Source organism: Oreochromis aureus, linkage group 3 (genome assembly GCF_013358895.1).
Source record: "Oreochromis aureus strain Israel breed Guangdong linkage group 3, ZZ_aureus, whole genome shotgun sequence".
In the NCBI taxonomy this organism is placed as follows: domain Eukaryota; kingdom Metazoa; phylum Chordata; class Actinopteri; order Cichliformes; family Cichlidae; genus Oreochromis; species Oreochromis aureus.
Window position 1 is genome coordinate 131,378,289 of NC_052944.1, and position 13,332 is coordinate 131,391,620.

Consider the following 13,332-nt stretch of genomic DNA (forward strand, 5'->3'; position numbering starts at 1 on the left):
GACTCCAAACACAGTATCCCTAAGGCCATTTGTCAGCTTTCCAGGGATTTTAATCATGTCTCCCTGTCCTCCACCCTGCCCACCTTCAACCAATATGTTTCCTGCCACACCAGAGACAATAAATTGCTGGATTTATGTCAACACCAAGGAGGCATACAGCTCATCACCTCTCCCTCTCCTGTGGGATCACAACCTGGTTCATCTCCAGCTAAATCCCTTGTACACAGAGAACCAGCTGTGACACACACACTGTGAAGACATGATCTGTTGCCCCTCTTGAAGTTATGGTGTTTCTCCAATTCAAGCCCCTGATTAACCCTGAAATTAGGGATCTCCTCAAGGAAAATAAGACAACCTTTAGATCAAGAAACAAGGAAGAGCTGAGAGAAGTGCAGAAGGAACTGCGAAAGAAAATTGGAAAGGAAAAAAACATCTACGGGAAAAAGATGGAGGACCAAATGTAAGTGAACAACATTGGTGTGGACTGGAAGCAGCTGAAAACAATTTCAGATCACAAAGCAAAATCCCAGGCTGATTTAGGGTGGGTGGCTGATCTGAAATACTTCTTCAACAGGTTTGACCAGACCCTCACCCATCCCCCAGCCCAATCACCTCTGCTGTAAACCCCCCCACCCCCCATCTTTGATCAGTGCCCCCTTTTCTTCCCAAGACTTCACACCTCTCAGCCATCACCCACCCCATCTGCTTCAAAGGAGCCCATTCCACAGCCCCGTTCCAACACCACCATACTGTTCCTTTTAACACTTCAGATGGGAAAGATCAAGGTGCAAAAGGCTGCAGGTCCAAATGGCATCAGCACCAGGTTCCTGAGGTGCTGTACAGACCAACTGTGTAGAATAGAATAGAATAGAATAGAATAGAATAAACCTTTATTATCCCACGGATGAGAAATTTTGGTGTTAAAGAGCTCTTACAGCAGGGGAAATTAAAATATAAAAGGAAGACACAAGGTGGTCCTATAAACATAAGCAACTTAAGTTCATATATACAGGTATATACAGGTAACAATGTACAGAATATGTATAGAAAAATTGAAAACTTGTACGGAGATATGTATAAAATGTACAGTGTTATGTATAAAATCTACAGGGCTATGTATAAAATGTATAGTAAACAAACAAGCTGGTGAGTAAGATGGCCAAAATAATGTTAAGCTTCATCATAGAGTCTGACAGCTGCTGGTAAGAATGACTGGTAAGAATGGCTTCTTGCTGAAGTCAATCGCCAGCTCTTTCGTCTTGCTGGCGAAGTCATTGATGACTCCCCTGTATTCCAGTTCATTTCCCTCCGACACCCGAACCACGATGGCGGTGTCGTCTGAGAATTTCTGGAGATGGCAAGTGTCCATGTTATAATCGAAGTCCGCAGTGTACAGGGTGAAGAGGAAAGGGGCAAGAACTGTTCCTTGTGGGGCCCCGTGCTACAGACTACCACCTCACACTCACAGTCTCACAGCCTCACATACTGGGGTCTCCTGTGAGGTAGTCAATAATCCACGAGGACAGCTGATGGTCCATTGGTACATTGGTACATTGTTTACGTTTTTTGTGTGTATCGTGTTTTTATTTTTTTACTCCATGTATGGATATCGTCGGAAATGGTGTCCGTACATACAACAGCCAGACACTTTGCAACCTAAATAACCCGGTTAACGACATCCAAGAAGGGCTGCGGAAAACGCTACGCGAACTCGGCTTGCTCCGCGAACCAGGCCTCGAAGCCTCGTCGTTGCCTGATGCCGGCGGCCGGAGGAGGGGACATCGGAAGCGGTGCGCGAGGAAGCGGAAGCGCGGCAAGCGGGCGGGAGTCTGTGCTAGGCTAAAAACAAACCCTAGCCGGCCGGCTCTCCCGTCCATCATCTTATCCAACGTCTGCTCCCTGGATAATAAATTGGACTACATCCGACTCCAGCAGGCTACACAGCGTGAGGTTAGAGACTGCTGTGTCTTTATTTTCACGGAGACATGGCTCAGCGACAGAGTACCGGACGCCGCTGGCCTCGTTTCGTGCCGACAGAAACGCAGCTCTGTGCGGTAAGACTCGCGGTGGCGGCCTGTGTATTTACATCAATGCGAAATGGTGCAAGAACTCTGTGCTAGTTTCTAGCTATTGCTCATCGCTGGTGGAGTTTGTGACTGTTAGATGCAGACCTTTTTATTTACCACGGGAATTCACCACTGTTTTCATTATCGGAGTGTACATTCCACCTAGCGCTAATGCTAAGGAAGCGTTAGGGGAACTGTATACAAACATCAGTGAACTGCAAAACACACACCCGGATGGACTGTTCATTGTTGCTGGAGATTTCAACCATGCAAATCTCAAGTCAGTGCTTCCCAGATTCCATCAGTATGTGGACTTTGCAACGAGAGGGGAAAACACGCTGGATCTTGTTTACACAAACATCCCCGGCGCATATCGGGCAGAGCCCCGCCCCCACCTTGGCTACTCAGACCACATCTCTGTTATGCTAATCCCAGCATACAGACCACTCGTCAGGCGAACAAAACCGGTTCTGAAGCAGGTGAAAACCTGGCCAGCAGGAGCCACCTCTGCTCTTCAGGACTGTTTTGAGAGCACTGACTGGAACATGTTTAGGAGGCTGCAACCTCGGCGACTTCACTGACTTGGAGGAGTACACGTCATCAGTGTCCAGCTACATCAACAAATGCACCGATGACGTCACTGTCTCCAAGACCATCATCTCACGACCCAATCAGAAACCGTGGATTACTGCGGAAGTGCGTGCACTTCTGAGTACCAGAGACTCTGCCTTCAAAGCGGGAGATAAGGTGGCGCTTAGCAGAGCTAGGGCCGAACTTTCTCGGGCCATCAGAGAGGCGAAGCGTGCACACGCCCAGAGAATCCACAACCACTTCAAGGACAGCAGCGACGCACGGCGCATGTGGCAGGGCTTACAAGCCATCACCAACTACAGGACGACAACACCTGCCTGTGATGGTGACGGCTCCCTTCCAGATGCGCTGAACAACTTCTACGCTCGGTTCGACAGGCAGAACGACGTGGCGGCGAGGAAGTCCACCCCTCCTCCGAACGACCAGGTGCTGTGTCTCACTACAGCTGAGGTGAGGAAAACTCTACGCAGAGTCAACCCACGTAAAGCTGCTGGTCCAGACAACATCCCAGGCAGAGTGCTCAGGGAATGTGCTGAACAGCTGGCAGATGTTCTCACCGATATCTTCAACATCTCTCTGAGCAGTGCCGTCGTTCCCACGTGCTTCAAGGCCACCACCATCGTCCCCCGTGCCCAAGAAGTCTTCTGTGTCCTGTCTCAATGACTACCGTCCTGTTGCACTTACACCCACCATCATGAAGTGCTTGAGCGGCTCGTCATGAGACACATCAAGACCCTGCTGCCCCCTCACTGGACCCACTGCAATTTGCATACCGCCATAACCGCTCAACGGATGACGCCATCTCCACTGCACTCCATCTTGCCCTCACACACTTGGACAAGAAGGACACACATGTTCGAATGCTGTACATAGATTTCAGCTCAGCATTCAACACGATCATCCCCCAACAACTGATCGGAAAGCTGAGCCTGTTAGGCCTGAACACCTCCCTCTGCAACTGGATCCTGGACTTTCTGACCGGAAGGCCTCAGTCAGTACGGATCGGAAACTGCACCTCCAGCACCACCACACTGAGCACTGGGGCCCCACAAGGCTGTGTGCTCAGTCCTCTGCTGTTCACACTGCTGACTCATGACTGTGTAGCAACACACAGTTCAAATCACATCATTAAGTTCGCTGATGACACGACCGTGGTGGGTCTCATTAGCAAGAACGACGAGTCAGCGTACAGAGAGGAAGTGCAGAGGCTAACGGACTGGTGTAAAGACAACAACCTGTCTCTGAATGTTGACAAGACAAAAGAGATGGTTGTTGACTTTAGGAGGACACGAGGCGACCACTCACCGCTGAGCATCAACGGCTCCTCTGTGGAGATCGTTGACAGCACCAAATTCCTGGGCGTTCACCTGGAGAAAGACCTCGGATGGTCCCTCAACACCAGCTTCCTGCACAAGAAAGCCCAACAGCGTCTCTTCTTCCTGAGAAGACTGAGAAAGGCCCAGCTTCCACCACCGATCCTGACCACCTTCTATAGAGGCACTATTGAGAGCATTCTGAGCAGCTGTATCACTGCCTGGTTTGGGAACTGTGCCATATCGGACCGCAAGACCCTACAGCGGATAGTGGGAACAGCAGAGAAGATCATCGGAGTCTCTCTCCCCTCTATTAAGGACATCTACACCACACGCTGCATCCGCAAAGCCACCAGCATTGTGGCTGATCGGACACACCCCTCTCACACACTCTTCACACTCCTGCCATCTGGAAAAAGATACCAAAGCATTAGGGCACACACATCCAGACTGTGCAACAGCTTCTTCCCACAAGCCATCCGTCTCCTCAACAAAAAGGAACTGGACTGATACACACACACACACACACACACACACACACACTCTATCACTCAGCTCAACTTAACTACCTCAAAGCATTGAGACTGGACTTACACATCAATCTGAAAATGCTCTTTTTTGCACAATAATTTTTGGTAAATGGTAAATGGCCTGCATTTGTATAGCGCTTTTCTAGTCCATAGGACCCCAAAGCGCTTTACACTACATTCAGTCATTCACCCATTCACACACACATTCACACACTGGCGATAGCAAGCTACATTGTAGCCACAGCTGCCCTGGGGCGCACTGACAGAGGCGAGGCTGCCGAACACAGGCGCCACCGGGCCCTCTGACCACCACCAGTAGGCAAACATGGGGTTAGTATCTTGCCCAAGGATATTTGGCATGCAGCCAGGATGCAGCCTGGGATCAAACCACCGACCTTCTGATTAGTGGCTGACCTGCTCTGCCGCCTGAGCTACAGCCACCCCCTTTTATGTTTACTGTTCCTGCACTACCTACATACCAAGTATGTTTACGGTTTCTAAAAACATCTTTGCACTACTTACCTAGTTAGAATAGTTAGTTTTAGTTAGATAGTTAGTTTTTGTTAATTTATGTTGTAATTTATGCTAGGTCAGTCTGCCCTGTCTCGAGCTAGCTAGTTTAGTAATTTTCTGTTAATTTATGTTGTAAATTTATGTTGCATGTAGCACCTTGGCCCTGGAGGAACGCTGTTTCGCCTCACTGTGTACAACTGTATATAGCTGAAGTGACAATAAAAGTCAACTTGAACTTGAACTTGAACTTGGTCGACTCCCGTTCTCTGCATCTTCTCCATTAGCACTTAGGTTGGATTGTATTGAACACAGTCCCTCAAATGTCTGGAGCTGATTCCATCCAGACCCGTGGCCTTCCTGGTTTTCATCTTCCTCAGCTGACTTTCAGCTGGTCAGTTGTGGTGGAGAGGCTGCCGTGTATGGGTTGGGTGGGTGGCTCCTGATGACTGGCGTGGAGGGACGAGGTAGTAGCGTCATTGAAGAAAAAGGGAAAGGGGGGCAGGTGAGGTGCATTTGATGTTCCCGGTGCTATGGGGGTTGCAGAGAGGTGTGTAGAAGGTGTGAAAAGCTCTAGTTGATGGGGGAGGGAAGGGCTACTGCATCAAACCTGTTAAAAATCTGGTTTAATCTGTTAGCCCAAACCTGGTCTCCAGTCTCTAGACCCCCTCCGCTCACAGTGCTTCATCCAGTGATGGTGTTCAGTCCTCTCCACACACCTCTGGTGTTGCTCTGCTGGAGCTGCTCCTCCAGCTTCCTCCTGTAGCTGTCCTTTCCCCTCCTTATCTCTTTCCTTAGCTCCTTCTAGACTCTCCTCATTTCGTCTCTGTTCCCAGATCCGAAAGCCCTCCTTTTCTGCTCCAGCAGGGTCCTCAGATCTGGAGTCAGCCATGGCTTGTTGTTGGAGTAACACCGTACTTTCCTGGTCAGTACAGTGTTATCCACGCAGAAGTTGACATAATTTGTTATGCAGGTGGTTAGTGTCTCAATATCCTCCCCATGTGGGCTGCATAGCACCTCCCAGTCTGTAGTTTGGAAGCAGTCTTTCAGTGCCATGCTCGATGTATGCGGTTATCCCGATGACTTGCAAGAGCTCCTGCGGCAGGTAGTACGGTTGGATGCTAACCGCTAATAGCTCCACTTCTTGAGTACAGCGCTCCTCCTTAACACTGATGTGCCCCGATTTACACCATCTCTTGTTCACATATATCACAATCCCCCCACCTTTCCCCTTGCCGGTCTCCTTTGCATCCTGATCCGCTCTCACCAGGTGAAGTCCCTGAACAGTCACGTGAGAGTCTGGAGTGAGGTGTGTTAGCCACGACTCTGTGTAATAATAATAATAATATTAATAATAATAATAATAATGGATTGCATTTATATAGCGCTTTTCGAAACCCTCAAAGCGCTTTACAATTCCACTATTCATTCACTCTCACATTCACACACTGGTGGAGGCAAGCTACAGTGTGTAGCACATCATGCTAACCTCCCGGTACTCCCTCTGGAGTCAGGTCAGCGCCGCCAATTCCTCAATCTTATTGGAAAGAGAGCTGACATTTCCCATAATGATCGAGGGTACAGATGGTTTGTACCATCTCTTCCGCTCTCGACACTTAGCTCCAGTTCTAAAGCCCTGTCTCCTCCACCGCAACTCCCTTGGGATCTCTGATCTTTCTCTGGGTGAATCAGCTAGTTGCTAGGCGCTTACAGATTATCCCTGGTGTCGAGCCGCTGCTTGATGGCTCTCCGCATACTGGGTTAAACAGTCCATATATGATCAAAAAACACACAAGTTGCTTCTGGCTAGCATTCTTATGACAGGTTACATGAAAAAAGCAAGGGAAAGAGATTAAATAAGAGATGACATTATTTAAAAGAATGGAAGTTGGTCAGAGCTCCTGTAACTGGCAGCCTCTCCTGTGCCACCATCTTGAAAAAATCTGCATCATAATACATGTTCAGCATGGGCCTGAAGCTGTGGAAAGTACCAGAGCTGTGGAATAGTACTAGTACGCAGCCGCCACTCTGGACTAAATGTTGCTGTTTTTGTGCTCTATATTGCCTTTTCATCTCGACTTCTGAGCCACATGGACACCAGAACAAGCGGTGTTCATGTTTACCAGTAGCAAACACTTCTAAATTACAAACATCATACAAAAACTGATCAGGAACTGCTGGAAGCACTATGCATCCTTGGGTTGCTATTGAAACCAGGCCTCCAGTCCTCACCGTCGCCTGAAGACAGTGGCCAAGGGATAGGTAACTGAAAGCAGTGTGCAAGGAAACGGAAGCGCCGCAGATGTGCTAGGGTGCGTGCTAGGCTAAGAACAAATCCAAGCCGGCTGGTTCTTCCTTCCATCTTGCTCTCAAATGTTTGCTCATTGGACAATAAATTGGACTAAATCTGACTCCAGTGGACTACACAGCAGGAAATCAGGGACTACTGAATCTTTATTTTTACAAAAAAGTGGCTCAGCGGCAGAGTTGCAGACACCACCATTCTGCTATATGGGCTCACCGCATTTCTTGCCGACAGAAATACAGCTCTGTGTCGTAAGACTCATGGTAGTGGCTTGTGTGTCTACAACAACTTGGAATGGGGCAAGAACTTTGTCCTAGTTTCTAATTACTGCTCATCGCTGGTAGAGTTTATAACTGTTAGATGCAGACCTTTTTATCTACCTCAGGAATACACTGCTGTGCTCATTAAAGCAGTGTACATCCCACCCAGTGCTAACTCCAAAAAGGCTCAAACTGAGCACTGGAGCCCCTCAAGGTTGTGTGTTCAGTCGTTCACTGCTGTTCACTCTGCTAACTCACGACTGTGCAGCAATGCACAGTACAAACCACTCCATCAAGTTCGCCGATGACACGACTGTGGTGGGTCTCATCAGCAAGAGCGATGAGTCAGCATACAGAGAGGATATAACACTACACCGAGAGTGTAGTGTTATATCAAGGGAAATCATGGTTTGTGTGTATGGAAGGATATACTGTTGAAACTGTTGAACCAAGTGTGAAATAAATAAATAAATGAAAATCTCCAAAAGTTGATTCTGTTCATCTGGACATAGCGTTTTGTGGGAGAAACGTTTCGTCAGTCATCCAAGTGACTTCTTCAGTCTGAGCTGACTGCAGGTTTCCCCAATCTTATAAACACTACGTTTGCATAATGACTGAAACCAGCCCACTGAAGGAACAATGGGCTGGGAGGTCAGTTCCTTAATCTTAATTATGCAAATTCTCATGACCATTGATCAACAACCACCGACCAAATATAAATGAAAAGAAATGAGAGATTACTGTCCACTTAACATCGATGGATCCTCTGTGTAGGTCGTCAAGAGCACCAAATTCCTTGGTGTCCACCTGGCAAAGAGCCTCTCCTTGTCCCTCAACACCAGCTCCATAACTTAGAAGGCCCAACAGCATCACTGTCTAGTATGGTAACTGCACTGTATCGGATTGCAATACCCTACAACAGAGAGTGAGAGCAACTGAGAAATTCACTGGAGCCTCTCTTCCCTCCTCACAGACACTTAAAGCACCTGCTGCATTAGCAAAGCCACCAGCATTGTGGAGGACCCCACACACCTGCCACACACACTCTTCACCCTGCTGAAGAGTGTGTGTGCCAGAGCATCCGGGCCCTCACTGCCCTCACTGCCAGACTACGGAACAGTTTCTTCCCCAAGCTGTCAGACTCCTGAACACTCAGTGACTGGACTGACACACACACACACACACACACACACACACACACACACACACACACACACACACACACACACACCTCTTCATACATCAAGTTACTTTTTGCACAATGATCAGTCTGTCAATTGTTGTGAATGCACATTTTACTGTCATTGTTGCACTTTTCTATTGCAGTGTCTTGTGTATATATCGTTCTGTTCTGTCCTGTTGTCTAGTGTTGTACATTTGCAGTGTATGTAGTCCTGTGTACATTGTCTGTTATATGTAGCACTACAGTCTAGGAGCAATGCTGTTTCGTTTCACTGCATACTGCAACCACTGTATATGGTTGAAATGGCAATAAGGCTACTTGACATGATATTCTGCCCTCACTACACTGGACACAGTTATGCAGATAGATAAACTCCTCGACAACTGACAGGTGTATCGTCCCTTTTATTGACGCTGCCTTCAATTATCAACAGAGTGAAACTACAAATAGAAGAAAAGCAATATTCAGTCTATATAATCACACGATAATGCAAATCAGTTGACTAAACTAGCTAACATTGGAAAGAAAGTAAATCTGAATACAGTACACCTTTAACCATAAAAGTGCATAAATAATAGCATATATAGTTGCATTAACTCTTGTTCAACTTAAATACTCACAAGCGATGCTTTCTGTAAAACAACGAAGAGGATGGATGCAGATGTTTATCAGAACAACATACTGAGTCAGTCTTTTCTCAAAGTGTGCTGCATACTAACTCTACAGCTAATAACAAACAAAACTTGGCATGAAAGAACTGTAGTGACTCCTACTGGTGGGAGGAAGAACTACACCAGCACACTCCCCGTCTGACATCAATTGGATGTCATCACCATCTTTAAGGATCAATGTCTCTATTAGTATTTCGCAGCAGGAGTACAGTCTCTGTCACTGGTCGTAAGAAGGTTTTAGATGTACCTCCAGAAGCGACCTTTACCTCAATCTTTCTGACATGTCCGTCTTGGCTAGGAAAGGTCTCAACAACCACCCCCATGGGCCAGTGGTTTCTTTTAGCTCCACTGTCCTTTAGAAGAACTAGATCTCCCTTTTGAAGATTTTGACTCACAGATTGCCATTTCCTTCGCTCTTGGAGTGTCGGCAGGTACTGTGTTTTCCAACGGTGCCAGAAGACATTTGAAAGATGTTGCACTTGTCTCCATTGACGTCCGAACAAATCTTTATTGTCAAAGTGCCCGGGTGGCGTGGGTGGTAATCCAGTTTTCTGCGTGTAAGGAGGGTAGCAGGCGTGGAAGAAAGGGGCAATCTGGATCTGATGAGACTGGTAGTAGCGGTCGAGAGTTTACGATAGCGGTTACCTCTGCTAGAAGGGTAACGAGAACTTCATGGGTCAACGGGCGAACTGGGTTGACAGTTAGCATAGAGTCCAGTATGCGCTTCACGATGCCAATCATGCGCTCCCAACTTCCTCCCATATGAGAACTATGAGGAGGGTTGAAGATCCATGTGCATTCATTCTTGGATAAAAAGTCTTGAATTTCCTGGTTGTCGCAGTGTCTTGAAGTTATTCCGAGCTCCTTGCACGCTCCCAGAAAGTTGGTCCCACAGTCGGACCTCAGCTGCTTTACTGGTCCTCTGATAGAGATGAATCATCTCAGAGCATTGATAAAACTAGACGACTCCATCGTCTCGATGACCTCAACATGAATGGCCCTGATGCCCAAGCAGGTGAAGATGACGGCCCAGCCTTTGCTGCTGGCAAGGCCTCCTCTTGTTCTCCGAGAGCTTACTGTCCACGGTCCAAAGACATCAACTCCGACGTAAGTAAACGGGGGGCAGACTGTCACACGATCGAAGGGCAAGTCTGACATTTTTTGCTTTTCTGTGTTCCACCTGAGCTTGCGGCAAATTACACAGTGGTGGATGACTGAGCTGATGCTCCGTTTCCCACCAACAATCCAGAAGCCAGCCGATCTCATGGCTCCCTCTGTGAAATGGCGCCCCTGGTGCTGCACCTGTTGGTGGTAGTGTCGGATTAGTAGGGTAGTTAAATGGTGGTTACCTGGGATGATAATGGGGTGTGCTTCATCGCTTTCCATGCTGGCTTGTGAAAGGCGACCACCAACCCTGAGACAATCTGCATTGTCTTTGAAAGGAGAGTTTTCTGAGAAGGCTCTGTTTTGGAATGTCTTTTTGGGCTTGAAGACATGTGAAGATGTCAGGGTAAACCTCATGTTGAAGACCACTCAGAAGAACGCTCTTTGCCTTACTGTAATCTTCTGGACTAAGACTTTTGCAGATATGCCAGCCATGACACTTTTTTGGGGGAGTGCTGTTCCTGTAACACCTTGCAATATGAATGAGCCTTGCTATTGCTCTCAACAATGACCCCCAAGTAGAGAAAGACACCAATCGTCTCGTTTCGAGGAAAGAAGCCGCGACATTGGTTGAAAGTGATGTCACTGTTGGACGGATCTCAGGATCTGATTCAGGATTGACTAGTTCAAAGGTGTGTTTAGTCACTTCAGGAGTTGATCCCAGTAGGTAATCTGGTCCTTTGAGCCATGGGCTTGATGAGAGTGCACTAGCTGGGATTGATCTTGAAGCTATGTCGGCCGGGTTAAGGTCTGTTGGAAGGTAGTTCCACTGCTCTGGGTTGGACGATTTTCGAATCCTCTGTACGCGATTGCATACGTAGACGTAGAATTGTCTGGATTCATTCTGTATATATCCGAGTACCACTCTGCTGTCTGTGAAAAATCTTGTAGAATGGAAGGGAACATCGATTTCCTCTGTGATAATGTCAGCAATCTCGACAGCAAGAACAGCTGCACATAGCTCGAGCCTGGGGATTGTTATTTCCTGCTGCGGTGCAAGTTTCGCTTTGCCAAACACAAATCCCAGTTCGCTTTTGCCTTCTGAATCTGTGAGCTTGATGTAGGCTACTGCAGCGATAGCTTTCAGAGACGTCACAGAATATACAGAGCTCCCTTTTTTCTGCACCACTGAAGGATATGGAGGTGTACATTCTTGGTATTCTGACTTCTTCGAGAAGTTTCAGGGACTCTTTCCATGCGCTCCACTCTTGGAGCAACTTTTCTGGGAGTGGATCATCCCATTGACATATGTCTGTGGAAAGTTCTCTAAGGAGAGCTCTGCCTTTGATGCTGACCGGAGCTGCAAACCCAAGAGGGTCAAACAGACTGTTGACAACTGAAAGTACCCCTCTGCGGGTATAGGGCTTCTCAGCAGTGGACACTTGAAACGTGAATTTGTCTGTTGCAATGTCCCAGCTTATTCCGAGGCTTCTTTGCATGGGTGGAATGTCGGCTCCTAGGTCGAGGTCTTTTAGACCCTTGGCTAGATCGTCTTTGTCGAATGCCTTCATTACGTTTACGTCGTTGGATGCAATCTTGTGTAGCCTCAGATTAGATGAAGCCAGAGTGTCTTGAGCGTTTTGCATAACAGCAATGGCATCAGTACTTGATTGGAAGGAGGCAAGACAATCATCTACGTAAAAATGTCGCTCCACCAGATGTTGTGTGGTGATGTCTTGCTTGTCTCGGTCTTCTGATGCCCTTCTGAGTCCGTAAGTTGCAACCACGGGCGACGGGCTGTTGCCAAAGACATGTACGGTCATTCTGTATTCCACAATCGGTTGATCCATGTCATTGTTTTGGTGCCAGAGGAATCTCAAAAAGTTCCGGTGGTCCTCCCTGACCACGAAGCAATGGAACATTTGTTTGATATCGGCTGTGACTGCCACCTTTTCTTCACGGAGTCGCATCAACACACCCAACAAGCTATTGTTGAGGTTGGGCCCAGTAAGAAGAACATCGTTGAGGGATACTCCATTGTGTTGCGCACTTGAATCGAAGACAATGCGTATTTGTTCCGGTTTGCGTGGGTGATACACTCCGAAGAAGGGGAGGTACCAACACTCTTCTTCTTTAGTGAGTGGTGGCGCTATCTCAGCGTGGCCGTTATCAAACAAAGTTTGCATGAAGTCTGTAAACTGACCTTTCACCTGAGGGCGTTTGTTCAGCATGTGGTGTACTGACGTAAGGCGTTGCATAGCTTGCCGCTTATTGTTCGGCAGGCGTGGCCTGGGCGAACGAAAAGGTAGTGGCGCAACCCAGCTGTTGGCACTGTCCTGGTAGACCTCCTTGTCCATTATCTGTAGAAAGGCTCTTTCTTCCTGTGAGTAGCCGAGGCTCTCGTCCAAACTCGTTTGTTTGAAAACTGTTTCTCCAATCGAAGAGTGCTTTGTTCGCATTGGAGAGTTGACCTTGTTGTAGCCTTGCGAGTTGAAACTTTCCTTTACTTGAATGGCATTTTTGCATGGAAGGAAGTGACTTGGACGACCATTGTCTAAGATGTTCGTTTTGAAAATGTTAGCACGCGCGGGTTTGTGAGCTCCACCCAGGCAAACGTTCCCAATGATCACCCATCCAAGAGCTAGCTTCTGTGCAAATGGCGCGTTTGGAGGTCCATTGCGCTGGTCGAGAACTTTGTGTCCTTGAATGACGTCCCTTCCAATGAGCAGCAGGATCTGAGCGCTCTGGTCGAGAGCTGGAATTTCAGTTGCGATTTCCTGAAGGTGGGTGTGGTTTCGA

The 13,332-nt window shown here is 47.7% G+C and overlaps 1 protein-coding gene across 1 annotated transcript in view; it reads left to right on the forward strand.

Moving 5' to 3' along the window:
• LOC116314356 (NACHT, LRR and PYD domains-containing protein 12-like) overlaps positions 1–13,332 on the forward strand; it is a 60,650-nt gene that overhangs the window by 25,779 nt on the left and 21,539 nt on the right. The window lies entirely within an intron of this gene.